General features: G+C 40.2%; 1 protein-coding gene across 1 annotated transcript in view; it reads left to right on the forward strand.

The window, feature by feature from the left end:
* The first annotated feature begins 7039 nt into the window (after nucleotides 1-7039).
* LOC135114083 (uncharacterized) overlaps nucleotides 7040-23627 on the forward strand; it is a 124339-nt gene continuing 107751 nt past the window's right edge. The window contains exon 1 of the mRNA XM_064029769.1: nucleotides 7040-7196. The gene's annotated coding sequence lies outside the window, so the exon portion shown is untranslated. The remainder of the gene's footprint in view (nucleotides 7197-23627) is intronic.

The following is a 23627-nucleotide window of genomic DNA, read 5'->3' on the forward strand; positions in this document are numbered from 1 at the left end:
ATTCAAATGTAGGTTACTCTGAAGAAAGCTGGAGTTGGCTTCGACGCAAATATTGTCAAGGTGAGTTTCATTGAGAGGAAGGTGTCGCTTTGCCAAAAGAGTGATGCGGTGAGCGATGCAACGGTGTAATAATGTGAGCTGTTTTCCTGTCATGAAATATCAGAGGAGGAGTCAGGCTTTATATTTACTTCATTAACTTTTAGGAAATGACTCGTCTGAGGAACTGCGTACAAGCGACAAGGGGGTCACACCTCTACTACACTTCCAGGTTAACACATAAAAAAAAAGGAAAAAAGCAGCAAGAAAACAGCACGGCTATACATACCAGTTCATGTATGATACATATACATCTATGTCCACGTGTCACTTTCTCTACAAATCTGTGTGAACCGATTTCAGGCGTCTACCACACTTTTTGATAACTAATAGTTGTTCAAGATGCAGGAATCTTCAAACTCGTGTTGAGGTAAGAGAATGATGAGACAGACATGAAGGTTTGCCCCATCATCCAACATCCAGCACAAGCTGACCTGATGAACTGGTTATAAACCAAAAAAAAAAAAAAAAAAAACGCTGCCAGATTATCTGATGTTGATACTTCTTACTGAATTAATATAATATTTTTAGCTTCATGTGCATCTCTAATTAAGTTAAATATGTAGAAAGTGCATAAGTGAAAAGTGCATTGGTAGTTATATATTTTGAAACAAATTTGTAAATATTGCTCCCAATTCTAACACTGGAAACGAAGGGCAGTTTACTGAGAATTTAATCACAAATAAGTAAACTCTATTAAGAATACATCATGCAGCCCGCGTAAATCTACTGTTTTGGTCATGTCTTTAAAAGCGCAGAGGCAGTGTCTGCCTGCCATAACAACTCCATCAAGGTCCAGCGTGATAATGAGAGACAGAAATAGAGAAATATTAAACAAGTTTTCGTGCATCAGTGCACGCTGTAATGAAGCATTGCAATTCATCCCACACAATGACGACCACTTGGGCTGAATGTGGGTATTCTACATGTCCTATAATTAACACATGCACATGCAATGGATGAGAAGGTCTGAGGATGAGAGCAATTAAGTGGCACCAAAGCGGTTAATTAGACTGACTGAAGGACAGATACCCAGTATCAAACATGTCAGTGTTTTAGCGATTTACCGAGCCGCTTCCAGGTTAACACATAAAAAAAATGAAAAAAGCAGCAAGAAAACAGCACGGCTATACATACCAGTTCATGTATGATACATATACATCTATGTTCACGTGTCACTTTCTCTACAAATCTGTGGGAACCGATTTCGGGGATTCAGCTATGAAGTAGCTATGAAGTAGGTATTCTATTCAAATCCAGAGTCTAGATTAATTCGTATACAGACTGATCAGCCAGCTTTCTCAAATTCATCGTTTGATCATCGTTTACGTTTGCCTGTGACGCAAACACCTGTGACACAAACACCAAATGACAAAATCCTGTCAAGAATAATCTCGTACGTAAATTTAAAGAAGCAATTAAGATTTTCAGTAGAATAACTTAACAACTACAAAAGGGGGATGTAATTTTGAAGTTTTCTTTGCGAAGATCGTTTTTTGGGACGAGGTGATGAGGAAGTGGTGTAAGACGGTGGGTGAAAAGCGCAGAGTGTGTGTGTGTGTGTGTGTGTGTGTGTGTGTGTGCGTGTGTGTGTGTGTGTGTGTGTGTGTGTGTGTGTGTGTGTGTGTGTGTGTGTGTGTGTGTGTGTGTGTGTGTGTGTGTTCAAAAGAATTTAGCGTCTTCATTAGGTAATCCACCACCAGGTTTTGGATAAGGGATGCCGAATACACACACACACACACACACACACACACACACACACACACACACACACACACACACACACACACTCCCGGGTATTGAGCAATAAGAGAGAAAATCTTTACTTGGCGCAATGGATCTTGCTTGGAATAGATGGTTTTAGATCTGCTCTCTTATCTCTTTCTTCTTCCTACACTCTCTCAGCTCCCCCTCCTCTCTCTCTCTCTCTCTCTCTCTCTCTCTCTCTCTCTCTCTCTCTCTCTCTCTCTCTCTCTCTCTCTCTCTCTCTCTCTCTCTCTGCAACTTCTGTAGTCACCACGTCACCTTTCACATCTGGCTGACAACTCAAGTCTTATTCTGTCAAGGTGTCTTAACATCATACATGCGACTGACCCTTTAACAACTTGTGGAATCAGGTTCTTTCATCTTCCTTCATCCAACAATTCTTACCATCCTCCTTCTCCCTCTACATCTCCTTACGCCACTCGTCTTTTTCTTCTTATCCCTACTGTATGTGTCCATGTCCTCTGGATTCCCTTCAAAACGCATATATCTTCATTTTTTTTCTTTAATAAATTCCACTTATTCCTATGCTTAACGTCTCCCATCTCCTCCTCCTCCGCCTCTTTCTCATCATCATCATCATCATCACGATCAAGTTTTCCATCCACTTCTTCCTCCTTATTCTCCTCCTCCTTAATACGTCTTTCATCTTCTTCTTCGTCCTCCTCCTCTCCTCATTATGTTTTCCATGCACCACTTCCTCCTCCTCCTCCTCCTCCTCCTTGTATCTTCTCATATCTCCCACTCCTCAACTCCTCATTACTTATCCACACAATAAAAATTAAGTTATACAGCCCATTAAGGGTTGTTCTGCCTTGCTTCCTTCACACCTGCCTTCCTTCCCTCCCTCCTTCATTTGGGACGTTATAAGAATCTTTTTCTTATAGGTAAGACGGGTACTGGGCCACTGAGATGACAGTCTCTAAAAAAAAAAGGACTAAAAGGATTAATCAAAGATGGAGAAGTATGTTGAGACTTGAAGGTGTAGTGTCACCCTCACTGATGCAACTGATAAGATGATCCGCGTAATCGTGATGTGTCTTAATCTCTGCATCAGACGAAGGTTTCTGGAGGTGACAAGAATAGTGATTGGTCTTAATGACTGACAATGACGACCCAGAAGGTGCTATGTAGAAAATATCCCCAAATCTTCTAGTTTCTTATTATTTATATGATCGGAAATTTAATCATCAAAGTGACATAACTTGCAAAATTGATGACATTTGAAACACACTAAAGTCAATCATCCAGCCACTTATGCCGCCAATAAATCAACCACAGTTGTAAAATCACAGCAGCAACATGTTGTGGGGAGCTGCTGCCTTCTCTCCCTGCACCCCCGGCGACCCTGCCTCCCTGCCCTGATGATGCGGGGAGCTGCTGCTTTCCCTACCTGCATCCCCACCTCATCCGGCACGCCGCAGGAAGAAAGCAACAGGCGAGTGATTAAGTTATGATCAAGGAAATTTCTTCATCTATATTGCCTCATCAATTTTCGCATGTTAGCGAGTCTCATAAAATTACCTGCATATCGTCTATTAATCTGAGGCATCGATTTAACAGATGCCGCAAGGTTGAACACTTCCTATAAACATGACAAACACACCACACTTCTGCCTAGCAACACACCCCAGCCTTCACTCGCCATTACACTGAAAAATTAAACTAAGAAATATGCAACAGCAAGGTAATGACGTTGGTTTGAGCTGCAGGAATGTTACTTCTCCCACCACGAAACCGCCACGAGCCAGAGTCGATCCTTCTACCAAGTGAATTTTTCTTTTCTTAGAGTGCTTTTTCCCTTTTTATTTATTTATTTTTTTTATTTTTCCCTTGCCCAGAGCTCCTTTCCATTAGATAAAAGTATTAAATCTTGCTCAGCCTCCATTTCATTGAATTCAGAAGACCACCATGTCGCATCCTGTAAATACGTGAGTGTTGCGTTGTGTTAAGGGAGAAGGACATTGATTATACATTAACATTTACTATATTTAAAAGGATATAGCATATCTACTATAAAAAACATCTCTCTCTCTCTCTCTCTCTCTCTCTCTCTCTCTCTCTCTCTCTCTCTCTCTCTCTCTCTCTCTCTCTCTCTCTTTCAGGTGTAGAATATAGCACACTTTTTTTTTTTTTTACCACGTTCGAACATTTTCAAAGGCGATTTAAAGTAGAATCCTCTTGTAACTAGTGCCTTTCTTTCAGCGAGCAGCATTAAATGTACTTACTTTATTTTTCTCCTGAGCGGGCGAGTTTTGACGATCTTTTTTACCTTGTGTTGTTTTGATGACCTTGACATATCTCCTTTTGTTGTTGTTGTTGTTGTTGAGAGAGAGAGAGAGAGAGAGAGAGAGAGAGAGAGAGAGAGAGAGAGAGAGAGAGAGAGAGAGAGAGAGAGAGAGAGAGAGAGTCTATAAATGGACCGCGGTGAAGGCCGGATAAGTCTGAGAACGAGTGAGGTGGTGGAGCAATGAAGTGGTCAGGTATCTCGTTGGCTAGGTATCTCATGGTAACACAGGTAACCAGCTGAGGGAAGTACTGATGCCAAAGATGCTTGAGACACGTCTGCACCGCTGCTTAATGCGGAAGCCACCCCATCGATCTATGGTGAGTTGGTGTAGTGTGTCTTTGATGGTGTTATTGCACAGGTAGGTAGGAGGGTGGGCGTGTGTTACTGTGTTAGACGAATAGTTAGGTTTGTGTGAATGATGGGGAGGAACTGTCTTCGTCTAACAAGTTTGTGCGATCAATAAAAACAAAAATCAGTTAGTCAGTTAGTCAATGAGTGAGTCAGTCAATGAATAGTCAGTGATATTGTTATGGAAGGAGAAAGCAGTCGTGTATCACAATGTGCGATCAATCAACCAGTCAGTCAATCAGTCAGTGGGTCGGTCAGTCAGTTCTCCTGCACCAAATATAACTTCGATGGCCATAAAAATTTTCTGTGAATTCCACGAAAGTAAAAATAAAATCCACTTATGAAGGTTCTTTATATGAAATCTCACAGATAATAATCTCTCTACGATAAATTTCTTTCACTTAAACTAATTCATTGTAACAATCTAACCTAACTACATAAAATAACGTAACGTAACTTTACCTAATCTAATCCTATCTTACCTCATCTAACCTTATCTAATATAATTTAATCTTATCTAACCTAACAAAACATAACATAACATAATCTATAATGGAAGGAATAATTTGTGGGAAATCGTAGGAATGGGATGTAACCTTACCTAACTTATTCTTATCTCACATAATCTAATTTAATTTAATCTAATCCAAGTAAACAACAGAACCTAAACTAATCTATGGAGGAACGAATAATTTGTGGGAGACCGTGCAATTGAAATGTAACTTTCCCTAATCTAATCTTATCTCACCTAATGTAATCTAATCTAACAAATCATAACGTAACTTAATCAATGGTGACAGGGATTGAGAGAAATTGTATAAGCAATATATTTACTGGGAAAGTCAAGGTGCACGGGAATATGAATGTGCAAGGGAGGTAGTCGATCACGCCACAAAAGAACTGAGTAAGACGTCAACAAAGGTCTTAAAACTTATTTATGTAGGACGTACACACGAACGCAGCAAATAGGTTACCACTGTGTCACCTCGTGCATTCTTTTTCCCCTCTTCCCTTCCCACATTGCTGTGCTGGGATGATTATAGCCAGCAACTGTAGTATGGTTTATGTCCAAAGGAAGACAGTAAACACTGTTTCAAACTGCTTCAGTATATTAAAATGATTGTCAGGTAGAATGATATGACAGTCAGTGGCAGGCTTGGACGCCTGCCACTGACTGAAGAGACGAGCGGGACGCCACACAAAGTGATCCGAAAACAACACAAACACGAGATGCGCGTCAAAGAAAATGGAATAAATAATTGAAAAAATAATAGTAATAATGACAATCATAATAATAACAGAAAGAAAATAAACTTGTAATATACATATGGACATCCTATCATAACGCAGCACACCCTTCACCAACTTGTCACTGGCGGCATGCGTGGGGCAATCTTTCCTAGTGACAACATTCCTAATAAACTGCTTTTGTGGCACGTGTAACATATTTGTACACACGGCACTACCACTGTTCAACTAATATGAGGCGCGCCAAGAATGTGAAAGCTACATTATGAATACTGAAGGAATCAATCCAATACTTAAACAGCTGCACGCATGTGGCGGTCAAGCAGAGGAGGATGAAACATTACACAAAGTCTTTCTTCTTACCCCATCAATCACCACTGCTCGGCAAATACTGGACGTATCTTAATTACACCCGAAAATCACGGGAACAGCAATTTTGCAGATTAGAAAGACATAAAAAATGTCAAATGTCTATACTGGCAGAAAAAACAAAGGAAACCACCCACTTCATACACACGGTGCTCCACGTTCACAATATGCCTCGTGTAACTCAGTGACGAATTGTACACTGTCGATGGGGAGGGAAAAAAAAAAAAAAGTGGTATTCAAAGGACGCTTCCCCGAACTGGACGCGGCCGCAGCAACACCCTTTAATCGAACCCCCACACGTGGCTCCTCGGCTCCACGTGGCTGTCTGCTCGCCAGTTCCACTCCCGACGGTGACTCCCAAACACATTCCACGCAATCCTGCCCCCCAACCTCCCCGTCGTGAGCCTTATCCCCACATGCACCCATGTCCCGATGAGTGGGGAGGAGCACCCTCTTAGCCCAAGACTGTCACTATTCACGCGCAGAAATAGCGTTTCCTTTCTTTCATATTCAGTAAGTATGTACAATAAGTGTATGTGCGGGATGAACTGTGTGGCTGGCTTGTAAAACTGGATGTCCGACGTACTTTGATGATGTGGTCTCGTACAACACACACACACACACACACACACACACACACACAGAGAGAGAGAGAGAGAGAGAGAGAGAGAGAGAGAGAGAGAGAGAGAGAGAGAGAGAAGAGCTACATACATCATTCTGACATAATAGTGAAAGAATAAACAGAGAAAAGGGCCTGCACGTGTGGCAGAAATCATTCATAGTCAGACATGAAGCGAGGTAGTGGGCACGAGTGGGAGTGGAGAGAGATGGGGGAGGGGTCTTGAGAAACGTGTAGGAAGCAGAGAGAGAGAGAGAGAGAGAGAGAGAGAGAGAGAGAGAGAGAGAGAGAGAGAGAGAGAGAGAGAGAGAGAGAGAGAGAATGGCGGAGAGGAGGAAATGTTGAGGCAGATCATGGTCTGGGTGCTCAGTCAAGGTCTAACACTTGTGGTGGCAACATGGTGCTGCTCGGGTAACGCGCCCACCCTTACTGAACACACCAGGAAGACACAGACTGACAGTGGTAAGTGTCTTCTGCTTATCTGTCTCGCTCACCACATCAACACTGTGGGAGGAGGTTACTCTCTTTTGCCCATTCTTGTTCTCTGCACCCAGCAACAGAGTTATTTCATGAACGTGTCAGCAGTGTATGCAACTTGCAAGCAGAAGCTGCCATTCGCGCCAGCTGACACTCTCTCCCGATTAACAAGGCACAATGTTTTGACCTGTGATGAAACACGTGCTGCGTGGGGTGGTGGTGATGCCGGGATCGTGCGAGAGAGCGAGACAGACCTGTGGCGTGGGGAGTGAGGCGTGCTAAGTAATATCTTATTGTAGGAAAGAAAGCCCTGACACTGCTTACACCAACGCATGCACTAAAGGCTAACCTCTCACGTAATCGTTCCCGTTGCCAGCCCGCCCGTAGACTCAACTCACCCAGACAGGTCGTAGGAAACGCCATTACCCAGCCTGCTAGGTCCACGTGGCGGCTCACGAGACTGGCGCGCTTCTCGCTCCTTGCCTCGAGTTGCCTGTCTGGGTTAAAGGATCACATTAAGGAAACTGTTCACCGCTGCGGAGTAAGATTTGAACAACTGATAGGTAATGTCAGTGTAGAAGTATTTTACGAGTATGCTAAGTGACCAGACAAGAGCGCGGAGTTGTGGACACCTGTAGCTACTCGTAGTAGTACACCACACTCCTCCCACACCCCCGCGCGTCATTCATGCTTCGCTCGCATCATCAATAGAGACGTACGCTGGGAGGGGAAAAGGTTTCATCGTACCATTACTTCACTCTTCTCACACACACTCACTCTTGCTTTTCCTAACAACTCTCGCCAGGATTGGTTAACACGTCTCCATCCTGGGGGCGCTGTTCGGCCTTCCCTTGTCAAAAAAAAGAAGTCCAAAGAACACATAAACTTTCGGGAGGCAATTAACATGACCACGGCTATCATAACAGCTGTTGTTACTGAAGGGGTATTACCAGGGGGAGTTACGTCATCCTTTTAGTGCGCAGTTTAGGACATGTCTCCCACTCACCACCAATCATGATCAGCGTAGACGGCACCAGCCACGGCCAGGCAGGAAGCAATCGCGTGAACCAATCCGTCACCAATCGCTGCATCGTTTATGGTTGTACACGATATTTTCTTCATGCATTCCTTTACAAAACTTAATAGTATTTGCTAGTGTGCCTTCAGTTCACCAGCAGGAAGTTTATGTCATTCCCTGCAGCGGTGAATGCATTTACTACTTCTTTACTGCTCTGCTTTGCTCCTTGCTTTCTAGCGTGAATGTTTACTGCAAACTTATACGAGTATTTGATGTTTTCTCTTCTTTTCTCTTTTCTTTTTTTCCTCTCTTTCTTTTTTTTTTTTAGCCTTATCGATCACTTCTTATGTCTATCCTAATGTCTGATGTTTTCTTACTTATTGTGTTTTTATTTATTTATTTATTTTCTTTTTTTTTTTCAATATGAGTGAAATTAGTTCATGTTGACTTCTTTCGTGCGTCTGATGTGACCAGACATTATTCCACCCTCATTACTCACCAAGCACGTCTCTTGTGTTCGTTTCATTATTTCTTATTTGTGACCAAGTTTTTCAACACTTACTACAGACGCTACCGAAGTGGAGGTTTTTTCAGGTTCTCATTTTCATCCTCGTTCTACTGGCAAGTTTCTGCTGCTCAGGGAGTGAACTGTTTTGTTAGGTATTTTGTTTCATGAAGGAAACTGGCACAAGGAAGCAAAAAGAAAAATAAATAAAAGTAGAAAAGCCCGCTTGTTTCCCAAAAGGTTAATCAGAAAACGGGTTTTAAAGACTATAGGCAATTCATTCTCAGAAATGTCTTAAAATTTCTCTCTTGATGCGGTTTATATCGTAAGGAATGAGGAAATATAAACAGAACGAGAAGTCTAGAATTTCCCTATGAAAGACGTGGAAAAGGGCAGATACTGGTTAACTTGCATTTGTGGCAAAATATGGCTGAGAGTGAGTAGAAAGTCTCGTGCAGCGGAAGGGTGTGAGGTATGCAATTAGCAAATTCAGAAGAGCAATAACCACGAAACATTTAACGGTGGAAGACAGCAAGAGATGAAACAGTGGCGGTGTGAGAGAAACTGAAGGCATCTAAAGTTCACGAGGCGAAAAGCGTTTGATTCCACCCTAATTAGCAAGAATCGAAGTCTGAGCCACACTACATACAAGGACGGATAGGGCTTTTTTAATCAAGAAACATTTAAAAGAAAGTGAAAAAAAGAAACTTAGGACAACGATACAGAACATCTAACATCATAAGAGTTGTTTTGGTAAGAGATGGGATGCGATATTTTTAGTTAAGATTATTATAAAGGAAAAGTACAGGTATGTTCAATATAGAGGAGAGGAGATAGCTGAGTGTCTGTAAAGAAGAAGCAGTAATGGTCCGGAAGGTTGTGTCCAACAGATAGACGAAAAAATCTGTTAGTTTTTGAAACATGGAACAACACAAAGTTTGCCCTGCCCATATAGACATTATAGAAAGATGAGAAGTTGAGCGTTTCGTGGATCAGTGCATAAATTGTTGAATTCCTGCAGAATTAGTCGTCTCACTAATGATGCCGAAAAATGTAGGATAGTCATTAGCATAAGAGTGGATAGGGCAAGAAATTTGGCTGAGGAAACCAGTAATAAAATATAACAAGCGGGGGATAGGTCAGAGCCCTGGGAAACACCAATGCTAATAGCCTTAAAAAATAGTTATCTGACACTACACCACGACCAGAAAGAAAAAGAGATGTATAGAGAGCGAAACTTAGAATTAAAGATTTATGCCAGATTTGGTATGTTTATGGCAACAACAAAGGCTTCACCGAAATCTGTAAAAGGAGACTGCCCTTTACGGAATCCATACCGACGACCAGAAAAAAGTTTGTGAGCTTAAAGATGCTTCACGATCTTTCTGTTGAAGATATACTCAAAAACCTTAAAGCACAGGCAATGAAAGCCACACGGTTTTAAATTGAGTGACTGGCGCAGCCTCCCTTCGTGGAAACAACATGAATGTAGGCAAAACATCCAGTAAGAAGAAAAGAAGGATGTTGATTGATAAAGCAAAAAAAAGTTTGACTTAGCAGGTCGCGAGCACAGGAACACAGTTAAGGAGAGTGAAAGAAGAGACTCCGTCACAATGATACTTTTTAGGGTCAAAGACAGAAAACACAATTTCAATAACAAGCATAATATAGACAGAAACGAAAAAAGAACAAGTTCACAGTCATCTAATATGGAGTTGTTAGCAAGGGTCTGGGAGAACAATTTAGCTTTAGAGTACTAGAGGTGATGGGAAAGGTGCCATCACGATGAAAAAAAGAGGATGGAAGGATGAAAAAGAAAACACTATCAGAGGTATGTATTTTTTTGGCCAGTTGCCACGAGTCACAAGGACAACTTTACAAGGAGTGCCACGTGTCACAGGGACCGCCACGTGTAGGTCTGATGACCTTTTGCAGCTTTCCTTGCTTCCCCATGTTCATTTAAGTAAACATGATAAGAGTTTGACTATTTGTGTTCATGGGTAGGATAACCAGCGCATCCAGTGTTAAGACAAGGATTTTTTTATGTTGGTGCAGTCAAGGTCATAAGTCGAGTAACCTACATTCACCTCCACTGAGTTTTGCCTCTTCCCTTAATCTTAAGTTCTCTGATCCGCTGAAAATCTCACATAACTGGACAGTGGATCGATTCTTTAAGAGATAAGAAGATTTATGACTGAAAGGAATGTTAAACATGCGGACATGAATGTTATTTAACTCTTGACTATGACTGTACATAACATGAAGTCGTAACTGAAGGCAGTATATACCTGATTAAAATAGGCCTAACCTAACCTAACAGGCAATTTATGATCACTTGAAGGTTAAAAAAATAAACTGTTTGTCTTGGAGGGTCAGGTGACGAACGACTACACCAGTTACATAATGGACTCCGCCTGCCCTGAGGGATGTCTCGGGCAAATAGAAATAAATAGGAAATAAATTAAGCACTGTAAATAAAAAAATAAATAAATACATTAATAAAGAAAAAAAGAGACGAGCTACATCAATCATTCTGACATTCGAAGAATAAGCAGAGAGAGAGAGAGAGAGAGAGAGAGAGAGAGAGAGAGAGAGAGAGAGAGAGAGAGAGAGAGAGAAACTGGTATTATCACAGTGACTTTGACAACGCCATCTCTGTAATTTAGAGTATTCACGGTAATAAACACTTTATGACAAGACAAATCCTCCTCGGCGTGCTGTAACTACAATGATAGGACTCCTCAAGTTAACAGCCACACAACATGACGACACTTCACTACCAGAAAGCAGCCAAGCGTAACCTTACAATTGTGAAACTTTTACCTCATGACGCAGACCAGTGAAACATCCAGCCTACACTGTACTCACGTGGACTTATCGCTTCTTGCAGACCACCAAGCACAGTGCACCTCTCTTTAGAAATTATAGGAATTTTAACATCACATTAGAACACAAGAAAACACAGTAACACTTAAAATTACGAAAAAAAAATTAAAAATAAAAATTAGAAGTGATACGATTTTTAACATTACATAAGAAAACATAGTAACATTTAAAATTACGAGGAAGCTTTAAAAATTATAGGAATTTCAACATTACATTAGAACACAAGAAAATTAAGTAACATTTAAAATTTCGAGAGAACTTTAGATTTTACACGAATTTTAACATTACATAAGAACATAAGTAAATAAGGAAAACTGCAAGCAAGAAGTCGTCGAGCCCACACGTATAGAACTGACCTTATTTCCACCATAAATTTGTCGAATCTTTTTTAAGGTTGCCTAATGACACGACACCTTGTAGCTATAAATCGCGATTAACATTAGCGATACTGTTACCCCTTACTAGCACTTAACATCACTAACATTTAAGGACACAGCAAAAATAATGCCGCCTACTATCACTCAAGGACATAGCAGGAATGATACCATTTACTACCACTCAGGCAGACTGCAGGAACATCGCCCCTACTGCCAATTAACTTCATGATACAATAAAAATATTGCCATTTACTCCCACTCAACCTTGCGATACACTAAAAATAATGCCACCTACTTCAGGTCACAGCAGAAACATCATCACTTCCATACTATATATATGTAAACTTCATGACACAGTAAAGCGATACCATCTACTGCTATTGTATTTTTACGAAAGACTACAATACCATTTAACATTACGAAACGTCATACATATTTTTTTTTTCCAATATAAGAGATGCCTTCGATAACAACATTATTTATTTTTTTACTTGATATTGCAATACGTACAGTGACAGCAGTATCTCCTATTGTTAGCTTATTTCATGTTATGACGGAGAAAACTCAAGTTTATTAACACTGGAATGTGATTAAGTGGTTCACGTGAGGGAGGTGATTGGTATTTCATTGCGTTAGTTAGCCCGCTGTGCTTGTCCTTTGCTTGCTTTCAGTATTTTTTATTTATTTATTTTTTTTTTTGCGTGGACATAGGAAGAAAAAGCGAGAGACTCGGAAGTTAATTTTCTTTCCTATGCTACAAAACTATATATATATATATATATATATATATATATATATATATATATATATATATATATATATATATATATATATATATATATATATATATATATATATATATATATATATATATATATATATATATATTAGAGAAAATTTGGCGTGCTAAGCACTTCCCGAGCTGGTGTCACTCGCCACAAGCTGTGGTGGTGATGTTTCCATGTGACTTGCCTCAACTCAACTCTTTACAAAATAAGCCATTTTAGTTTACAATGAACAGTTGACTGTAAAACTTACATTTTTCTGTCAAAACGAGTCAAAATAAAAATAAGAATCTTTCAAAACATTCATATAATTTCTTATATATCATTTTTATTTGCACGAATATCTTATGGATATTTAAGCATACAATTTTATCCTATGGAATGGAAAAGTCTCCGGAGTATCCTCCAGAGTGACGGACATGCGTACGTACAAGGGACACCAGATCTAATGTTTGTATATCTGCTCTGTGTTATGTGACCATCTCATCTCAAATAACTTTAACAGTGATCATACAAGTTATATAATGGTTACTCATTGTATTGTACTGCAACTCTCCTTTATTTTCTGGTTCCTAATTCCATGCTGAGTCATGCTGACACCAATTCTTTTATTTTCATTTATTTTAATTTAATCTTATTTCTTGTCATGCCCCGTTCAATGTCTCCCTGTCAATGCATGAACGTTTACTCTAGAATAGCACAGTCTTTGAGTGTCCGGTCTTTGGACATGTCTTCTCTACCTACGTAAGTCATGCACAGCCTCTCTACTTTTGCTACCAAACTGACATACGATCACTGTCCCTTTAATGTCATATCTAATTTCTACTTAAAAAAACCTACGTACTTATAACCTAGAGAGCAATGATCCTAGGCAGCATCGTCAGGGAGTCTGCTTTACGGCTTAAACTCTTAATAAATATGTAATGTACTAATTGCCATGCACATATTTGGCAGCATTCCCCGAGACTGGAAACTACCGTCGTGGTGCTAGTGCGTGTTATCCGGGGGAGGAGGGGGGTGCTTAGCTCTGCAGATTGCTATACACCCCAGGGAATGTTTGGCTTATGGTTTTTATATGACAGCATCCTAACAGCGAGAGAGAGAGAGAGAGAGAGAGAGAGAGAGAGAGAGAGAGAGAGAGAGAGAGAGAGAGAGAGAGAGAGAGAGAGAGAGAGAGAGAGAGAGAGAGAGAGAGAGAGAGAGAGAGAGAGAAATGCACTTTACCCATCATGGAATATGACAAAGCTTTTCCTGGGTTACTGACAAGCTGAAAGAAGTAAGGAGCAATACAGACGAGTGAAGGTCAAATAACAAAATGAATAGGATGTGGCTTTGGCGGCGGCGGTGGCGGTGCCGGCAACGGTGGTGGTGATGGTGGTGGTGGTGGTAATGCAAGAGGAAGTGTTAACCTGACCTGAAGTGTCCTGGTTGACCTCACATCTCTTAACTGATCCAGGTCACCGACTTTCAACGGTATGATGTATTTCAGCGCGATGGATGCATGGTGATTGACAAGCGTGTGTGTGTGTGTGTGTGTAGGAAAGCAAGTAAGTAAGTAAGTAAGGAAGTAAGTAAAGGTTTATTGCCCTTAAACTACAAGTACATTGCTGAATACAAACATACACAAATGACAATGGCACAGCCTGTCAAGCCGAAGCTTCCCGACAGACATGTTTACATATTATTTTGTTTGGTGTTTACAATGGCACACAGTTTGCCAATATTTACTTAACTAATGTATAAAACAACAACAATTAATAATAACAACAACAACAACAATAATAATAATAATAATAATAATAATAATAATGATAATAATAATAATAATAATAATAATAATAATAATAATAATAATAATAATAATAATAATAATAATACCAACAGCGGTGATAATAAAATTACACTCTTGAAATAGAATTCATACCACTCACTACATAACCACACTAGAAAATATATATATATATAAAGTATCTAATATTAATTATTCTGGCAATTATATAAATATGTTTTCACAGACTTTTTAACAATGGATAAAGTAACACTACTGAGAAGAGTCTTAATTTGAACAGGCAATGAATTCCACATTTGGAGACCGGAGCATAGTACACTGTAGTTAAAGAGAGACCTTCTGAACTGTGGACATACGAGATTGACATTATTACCTCGAATGTTGCATGATGTGCGTACCATTCTGAAAGGCTGAGCCCCACAATACTGTGTAAGGTACTTGTTAATGCTTAACATTTAAAAAAAATATTTATGAATATTTGTAAAACTAAGAAAATTTTGTATATTAAGTATATTTCGTGTTGACTCAAACCTATTCATATAAAATATACATTTAATAATTTTATTTTGAACTATTAATATTTTTAATGAAGGACTGCCAAGTACAGGCCCAGACTGATACACAATACGTGAGATGGTGGTAACAAAGTGTGTAATAAATACAATTGAGGGATTGGTCTTAACTCAATTTTATTATTTTTACCACCTGCAGATCTCCCTAATATATTATTTATTGATTTACAGTGAGACTTAGGGTTGCCTTGGTTAGCTACTAGTTGGTCTTGATGTTACTTCTTCTTTGCTTCTTTTAAAAGTGAAGTTAGTCTATTTCTGTATGTTCTGTATTGTTCTCGAGAAGTTAAAGGCCATTTATATGCTAATTTTTTGAGTCAGTGTTTTTCTCTAATGCTGTTCTTTAATGTTGGAGTAATGTGTGGACTGCGGTTATTTTTGTTATTATTTTTAATTGATTTCTCTGGGAAATAATTATCAAAAATTGTTTTGAAGTTGCTGCAAAACAGATTGTAAGAATTGTTAGGGCAGGTACAATTTATGACATCAGACCAATTTGTGTGAGAAAGTGCTGTAATAAATGTATCCAAAGCTTCCTGAGTGAATATTTTTTTCGTTATGAATGTGGGAGGAGAGGGAGTATTATTACATTTAAATAAAGAAATAACTGGAAAGTGATCAGTAATGTCAGTCTTGATTACATAATTTCCTACATTGTTCTCTAAATATGTGGACCAAATATGATCTATAAAGGTGGCGGATGTGGCCGTAACTCGTGTTGGCAGGGTTGTAAGTGGAAGCAGGGAGTAACTATACTTTAAATTAACAAGATCCTGTGTATTGTCATTATATTGTAATAAATTTATATTTAAATCCCCAAAAATAAATATTTCATTATAATGTTTATCTTTTGTAATAGTTAAAATTTCATTGAGGGCATTAAGAAAGTTATTTACATTATCTTGAGGAAGTCTATATTTACATATAAATATAAACATTTTATCATTAAATTTTACTCCCACTCCCACACTCAATAAATGATTCCATTCAATTGTATTCATTTACTTTATAACCTGTGTACCTATTGGAGACGTAAACGGCCACACCCCTATCATATCTGTTCCTCTTATTTGTGAACATTGCGTATGCTGCAAAGTGTACAGTGCAGAAATACCTGCGTCGAGCCTCGTTTCTGTGAAACCAAGCACGTCATAAATTAAATTGTCAGATAGAACTGCCTTTTAAAATACTGGAAATTAGTGGAGATGGATCTGACATCAATGTTCATAAAATCACTATTGTTACATAAAGAAGAAAAATTTTCAAGAAAAATATATTCATACTTAGGAAAGTTAGATCTTATATAAAACAGATTAACATCGAAATTATTATTATAATTGTTATCTTCCACACTTAAGGGATCAAAGCTTTTTCTAACTTCTTGCCTGAATATTTCATCGAAATTAAAAACATCCAACAAATCTTCATCACGAACATTATTAAAAAGAAACAGGTACGTAGTTATCTAGCATTGTGGGTAGTAGTAGTAGTAGTAGTAGTAGTAGTAGTAGTAGTAGTAGTAGTAGTAGTAGTAGTAGTAGTAGTAATAATAGTAGTAGTAGTAGTAATAATAATAATAATAATAATAATAATAATAATAATAATAATAACAATAATTAGTAATAAGAGTAGTAGAAGTAGTAATAGTGGCGGCAACAGTAGTAGCAGTAGTAGTAGCAGTAGTAGTAGCAGTAGTAGTAGTAGTAGTAGTAGTAGTAGTAGTAGTAATAGTAGTAGTAGTAGTAATAGTAGTAATAGTAGTAGTAGTAGTAATAGTAGTAGTAGTAGTAGTAGTAAAAGTAATATTGATAGTAATAGTAGTGTTAACCGTAGCACCAACAGCAGCACCAAGAGTAGTAGAACAATAGTAGTATAAGATATAGTATTTAAGACATTCAGTGGGTAATTGTGGCTAAGATTATGAATTACATTATGGCAATTTTCAGTTTTTAAACTATAAAACTGAAAGTTTTGCTCTGATTCCATCATGACAACTATGAGATTGTAACGTTATGATATCAAACTATTGTAAACTACAACGAGGATTCTATTTCCTTGTGCTACTTCGTAGACCTTTCTTGCTTTCTTTGTGCTGCAATGAAAAAGCAGGCGAGGTGGAGAGCAGGGGCGAGCCAGGCTGCTGGGAAGGGAGCGAGATGGAAGGGAAGCGAGTGGTGGACGAGTGTTGTCTTTCCAGATCCACGCCCCCGCTGCCTCGACACGGACGACACCATTAGCAGCACCAGAAGTGACTGTTACGGGCTCCGACCCGTCCCGCGCACCAGCAGAGCTCGAAGCGGGTTCCAACCCTCCCCGTGCACCAGCAACACCCGACGCGGGATCCGACCCGCTCCGTGCACCAGCAGCTCTCGTCACGGTCCCCGACCCGCCCCTGCATGCTGCCATCCATAGCACCCGTGGCCTCCGTCGATCGTCGCCATAGTCCTGTAGCATCCTCACTGGTCCTCTCCCGTACGATGAGTTTTGTGTGGCGGAAGAACGCTATTTTGCCCTCGACACTGGCTTGCTTGAACAAGAGCATCTGAGCATTCTTGATGGCTAGAGATGCTGAAGACATATCTTCTTTCAAAAATGTATTAGTGCCCCTGAGATAGCTCCCTGAGTATTATTGCTGCATCTCAGTCACTAGCGAGTGAAACGCACCAACACAATACTAGACTTGACGTCTCGGGCGAGGCCCGACCCTGTCAGCTCGCTTTACAACACAAGGCAATTTCAGCTTCGTCTCCATGAAAGTTGCTACAGCTGCTGATGTTTGCTCCCAGGTTTCGTTCTTTTTGCTCTTCCAGTCCGCTGATTCTCAGGTTCTTCCGCCTGCTGTAATCTTCTTAATAAATTACTTTTTTTCTTCAAGATCTTTGATTTTGAGGTAAGATGAATCTATTTCCTGAACTAACTTTTCAATTTTAGTTTTATCATCCTTCCTCTCCTTATCGTGTTCCTTTGCTTTTGATTTTAGATGATCCACTTCTCGTTGAGTAAATTCTAGGCTGGTAGAAAGGTCAGATACTTTGTTTTCTAACTTGTTAATTTGGTCGTACATCTGTTTCACACCCATATCCAGTGTTGACTTATATGGCTGCTCCTGCGACGCCATCATCATCTTGAAAGTTGCAGAACGGCCAGGGAAGGCTTTTTACACAAGGACTTGATTTTGCCTGGCTAATATGACTAAGTCCAAAACCATTGCGTTACTTAGCTAGCCCTGGTAAGCTTAGGTAACTTGTTGTACAGGTCCTGGCCCTGTGGAAGCTGTGGAACCCTTCTGAATCTTGAGGTATATGAGGAGCTCCAACCTTGAGCCAGTGTAAACAAGGAGTGAAGTCGGACGGCTGTATGTGTGTGTGTGTGTGTGTGTGTGTGTGTGTGTGTGTGTGTGTGTGTGTGTGTGTGTGTGTGTGTGTGTGTGTGTGTGTGTGTGTGATTATTATTATTGTTCTTCTTACCGTTATCTCATTATCATTATTATTATTATCATCAGCATTATCATCATCATTACTACTACTACTACTACTACTACTACTACTAATAATAATAATAATAATAATAATAATGATAATAATACAATTACCATCATTATCATCACACCATCACCATCATTATCATTCTTATCTTTACAATTCTCACCGTTTTACTATCCTTCATCTTTAGCCAGGTGTAGCATACCTAACCCACCCACTGGCTTAACGGGAGTTTTTGATTAGCAAGCTCAGATGTTCAGAGGTACTTCAGGTTATCACAAACGCCATGTCTTTCAGAATCCCGCCGGCTCTCGGTGATCATTCTCCTTTAGTGCCTCCTCGAGGACATGAAATACAAGACCTTATGATAAATGATGTGCTTTAAAACTTGCTGAAAGTGTTCTTTTGGCTTTTATCTTTGCTACGCTTTGCTTGAATCCTCGCGTGGGAAAGATATTGTTATCTAGCACCTCTTACATCCGCGGTTTGCTAAATGTGCAGTCTCATATCTGACAACTGATATATACCACTTGACATTATAAGATAAATGATAAAAAAAAAAAAAATAGAGTAAAAAAACGTGATTGTATTTCATAAAGGGAAAAATTATTCAATGCACACGTACTCGGTTTAGTGTTACGTAACATCTATAACCAAGCACACCTGATTTGGCATTAAAAGTGTATTTTCATTAATCGTGTAACATCCAAAAAAGAGAATGCCACTGATACCAAAAAAGTGAGTAAATACCAATGCGATATTTTACAGGAATTTGAGACAGACAACATGACACCTAAAATATTAGATAAAATATTTCAACGGCATCAGATACCGCACCAAAAGTTGCAAACACTTTGAGTAAACGATGTTCAATGTTCTAGGATGAAAAGTATTCAGGGAAGATGAATTATATATATATATATATATATATATATATATATATATATATATATATATATATATATATATATATATATATATATATATATATATATATATATATATATATATATATATATATATATATATATATATATATATATATATTAGTGTGTGTGTGTGTGTGTGTGTGTGTGTGTGTGCGAGAGAGAGAGAGAGAGAGAGAGAGAGAGAGAGAGAGAGAGAGAGAGAGAGAGAGAGAGAGAGAGAGAGAGAGAGAGAGAGAGAGAGAGAGAGAGAGAGAGAGAGAGAGAGAGAGAGAGAGAGAGAGAGAATGTGTCTCGGCAATATATCACCTCTTTACCTAACACTCTTCTGTATATTGATTTGTGTCTTGATGTAATCTTTCCCCGGTGTGGCGTGCCTTCCAAGTGAGCGGTACACCGGAGAGCATTTATTGGTAAGAGAAAAAATCATACAGCATATAGTTAAGCAGCAGTGAGCACCTCGTGTCTGCTGTGGCAAAATATAGAGATAAATAAGATAAATCATCGACTCCGTGACCTTTCCCAGCTCGGGAGTGGAAAGTTCACCATGCAGGTTGACAGTCTAATCAGGGGTGGTGGTGGTGGCTGCGGTCGTCGGGTGTCACACTGAAGGAGAGTTTGAATGTATTTGATATCAGGCTTATGAGAATTCACATCCTTCTTTTTATACAATAGAATTATCAAGACAATGTGCCGTAATGAAGTTAGGGGGCGTCTTCAGGACTAAACAATGCAAATACTCTCGTAAATGGATTATTGTGCTATAAACATCCATTCCTGCATCTTTCAAAACATCAACCATAAATATGCCATCCCTTCCTGAGACCTCGCTTTTATCTCACGAAAAAAGTTGTATAATCATGAGCCGAGTTATAAGAGTGCATGTAGATAAAGTAACAGGAAGCGTGTGGTGTGCTATTTCTCCTTTTTTACCGTGGCTTAACTATCCTGTAAATAAGTTTTACAATATATTTTTTTCCTTTGTAGTCTGAAGGTGGCACACTTATATTCTCTGTCTGAGTTGTTGTTGTTCCGTGGCAGGTTTATAAGTTGGAGCCGCAGTGAAGGATTCACTAATCCCCGAGACTCATCGTCATTTTTGTTCTCTCTCTCTCTCTCTCTCTCTCTCTCTCTCTCTCTCTCTCTCTCTCTCTCTCTCTCTCTCTCTCTCTCTCTCTCTCTCTCTCTCTCTCTCTCTCTCTCTCTCTCTCTCTCTCTCTCTCTCTCTGTGTGTGTGTGTGTGTGTGTGTGTGTGTGTGTGTGTGTGTGTGTGTGTGTGTGTGTGTGTGTGTGTGTGTGTGTGTGTGTGACTCGTAGCTAAACCCCAGGTAGGCAGGCAGGACTAACATAAAGAACACAAAATACTCTTGCATAGTAAAAAGACACCCGCCTCTTTCCCGTTCCATTAAACCTTCCAGTGGGTCTGCGCCGTGCCGATCCCTTCACTTAATGTGGCAGATGGCGGCCAGGTAAGGCAGGGAGTTTTCGACCGTCACCCACCTTCCTGACCCCAGCAGGCGGTGTGTATAAGGGGAGGAGGGGCAAGTTCGGCCGCCTACCATCTCCCTGACCCTAAGTAGGTGGTGTGTGGGGGAGGGAGGGCAAGGGAGGGGTTTTTACTGCCGCCCCTCGTTTGCTCCCGCCATGAAATGAGTCAACATACCCTGGGTCTGTCTCGAGGCGCTCACCCACCACGGCAACATTGCAACATTCTTTTCTGGTTTAAAATAGCGACTGCACCTTCATCTGACTGGGGCTTTACAGGAGAGTTGAGGTTATCTGCGGTGTGTGTGTGTGTGTGTGTGTGTGTGTGTGTGTGTGTTTGGTGGGGACAATTCTGGCTGACGCGGACATGTGTTAAAGGCAAGTCAGGCGAGAAGGAGGAATGTTGAAGTCTGACCAAGGGAAGGTGGGAGAGGTGAGGGAGAGTAGGTGGACAGAAGAGGCAGAGAGGCGGCCCAGCAACAAGCAGGAGAGGGAGGCTGGAGGAGGGAGTAGAGATGCTGACGGTGTATAAAGGGTGAGTGATAAGCAGCAGGGAGAATTGAAAGAGGAAGAATGAGAGCATAATACACGACAGCCGTCACTTTACGTCACATAGAAGTAATAATGTCTTACTTGACGTGAAGACTTATTGGATTTGTGTGGAGGTTGCTCTCTCTCTCTCTCTCTCTCTCTCTCTCTCTCTCTCTCTCTCTCTCTCTCTCTCTCTCTCTCTCTCTCTCTCTCTCTCTCTCTCTCATCAAAGTAGATTATCATTACATGTCACACGTCTGGATCTGACTTGCCAATAATTTCCTAATAAGCAAATGTAAATATAAAAAAAAAATCTGATAATTAACACCAACGATTTTCAATCAATAGAAAACGAGTAACATGTAATAAAAACGATGCATAGTTTTGCAATATCTGTTAGTGACGCGTCGTGAAGCTATGCAATGATTCTCAAGTGTTTGTGTGGCTGGAGGTCGGTTCATCAGACTTCTCTGGACACAAGCCGTCATGAAAGGCACCGACTGACCCACACTCCCCGATTGACGCCCACCACTCACTCACGGGGAGCTAAAACGTGATACAGATAACACTCTCACAACCTAATCCTCTGTAACACAAATCCCACCTACACCATACTGATACCAGTTATGTAATCAACACTTATAAAAAAAGTCTTAGTCCTATTTTCGTGCAATGCTGTTTTCTTTCACCGTAGCCAAAGGTTCCTCTGCCACCTTCACCAAACTGACACAAGATGTAATTAACACCATAAGCCTTCGTTGTATTTGTATTCCAAGTATGGTGTTTTTCTTTCACTGTGACCAAAGGTTCCTGTGAGGCGAGTAAAACTTATCTCAAAGTGAACAGAAGCCGACCATAGAGTTTCTAGCTTTATAGTTGCTCATGCTGATGAACTACTGACCCTTTGAACTGTGTACTGTAGCGTAACATCTTGTAAATAGCACGCTTTGGTCGCCTCTTTTGTCCACGTGTAGTCATTTAAAAATTCCATGCTACGTCGGCAATACTCTCTTCAGTGTCTGGGTTGATGCATGGACGGTTCTTTTTGAGCTTCAACGTAAACTCTTCAGCTAACCGGAAGTAGGCTACCTAACTGTTTATAAGGCGGTCAGAGGTGGTAAACAACAAAATCGCCTGTCACACGGCCTTCACATGCACTTCGCCTTTGTTTTCAGATGCACTGGTATTTAGTGCGCTGAGCCCAAACGTGTGGGGACTTTCTGCCTTTCTCGTTGCGGAGTCATTATGTGATATGACGGACTAAAAGAAACAGAGGTTGCACGTTCATTAATCTGTCGCTGGGTGAAGTGATTGTGGCAATGCTAACGAAAGCTACTCGACCGTTCATTTCTGCTACACGTGGTTCACTGTAATACCTTACTCGCATACATATTTCTATGTCGGCTGAGTTTCCTTCCATTTCATTAAAGACATCTCGTACCAGCTTCCCTGCGTGCTGGTGTTAACGGAGGCAGCCTCACCTAGTTCCGCATACTAGTGAGGCGGTGCGTGGAGCGGCAGAGTGGGAGTGGAGTGGACCTCGTGCAAAAATTAGGGGAAGTGAGGAGGCAGTGACTGAAGCAAGGTGGTCGTGTATCAAGGGAAGGTAGGGGTACTAGTGGGAGGAGGAGGAGGAGGAGGCGGGGAAGAAGACCAAGAAAAGACGAAGAACAAGAACAGGAGGAGGAGACATTTGCTTGTGTGTGTGTGTGTGTGTGTGTGTGTGTGTGTGTGTGTCGGCCATACGTTAAGCATAGCTGGCCGTATTTAACAGTCACCACGTATGTAAGTGATTGGATGCGTGATGCACTTCAATGCCAATTCATTCAAGTGTATGAAGGAATAAATAAACGACTTTATACACTGTGCCAAATGTTGCGCGGTCATCCGGTCCAAGTGAATGGTGCATGCAGCAGGACGTGTGAATGTATGTATGTATGTATGTATGTATGTATGTATGTATGTATGTATGCATCACGTGCCTATACACTGCTTTTTATTGTTGCTATAATCGAGACTCTGATAGCGATAATGATAATGACAACAACAATGATGAAAGT

The sequence above is a fragment of the Scylla paramamosain genome, chromosome 27 (assembly GCF_035594125.1).
Source record: "Scylla paramamosain isolate STU-SP2022 chromosome 27, ASM3559412v1, whole genome shotgun sequence".
Classification (NCBI taxonomy): domain Eukaryota; kingdom Metazoa; phylum Arthropoda; class Malacostraca; order Decapoda; family Portunidae; genus Scylla; species Scylla paramamosain.